Below are 705 nucleotides of genomic sequence, written 5' to 3'. Positions count from 1 at the left end.
TTGAGATTTTACGACGAAAATAAGTAGGACTCTTCTTGGCTTGCTTCCACTTGCTACGTAGCGACCTGTCAGACCTTCACTCGCCACATAGCGACCTGTCACGCCTCAGAAATGTCCTCCTTTAGGTTCTCTTTTGAATCCTCATCGAAACGGTTTTCGTTTTGTCTCAATCGGAGTTTCCGTTGAGATTTTACGATGAAAACAAGTAGGACTCTTCTTGGCTTGCTTCCACTCGCTATGTAGTGACCTGTCAGACCTTCACTCGCTACATAGAGACCTGTCAGGCCTCTGAAAGGTCCTCCTTTAGGTTCTCTTTTGAATCCTCATCGAAACACTTTTTGTTTCGTCTCGATCGGAGTTTCCGTTGAGATTTTACGACAAAAACAAGTAAGACTCGTCTAAACTCCTTCGCTTGCTCCTACTCGCCCTTACCTCCATCTTTGTGTTGTCCTTCAAATCTCGATCGAAACGTCTCTTGTTTTGTCTTTGTTGGAGTTACCATTTAACTTTACGATAAAAAAAACCCGCATAGACTTGTTTTCTCGCTTGGATTCAGATTAATCGTATAAAACGGCAACGGTTAACTTAACACCTTAGCCGCCTCAACTATACGATTACGATGAACCTTTTTATAAAAATTGACGTCTTATCTAAGGATAAGATAACAGCCAAGTTCGGAAGATAAATGTCAAGTTTAAAGGATAG

This window comes from Brassica oleracea, chromosome C2 (assembly GCF_000695525.1).
Source record: "Brassica oleracea var. oleracea cultivar TO1000 chromosome C2, BOL, whole genome shotgun sequence".
Lineage (NCBI taxonomy): Eukaryota > Viridiplantae > Streptophyta > Magnoliopsida > Brassicales > Brassicaceae > Brassica > Brassica oleracea.
This window is presented reverse-complemented; position numbering follows the sequence as displayed.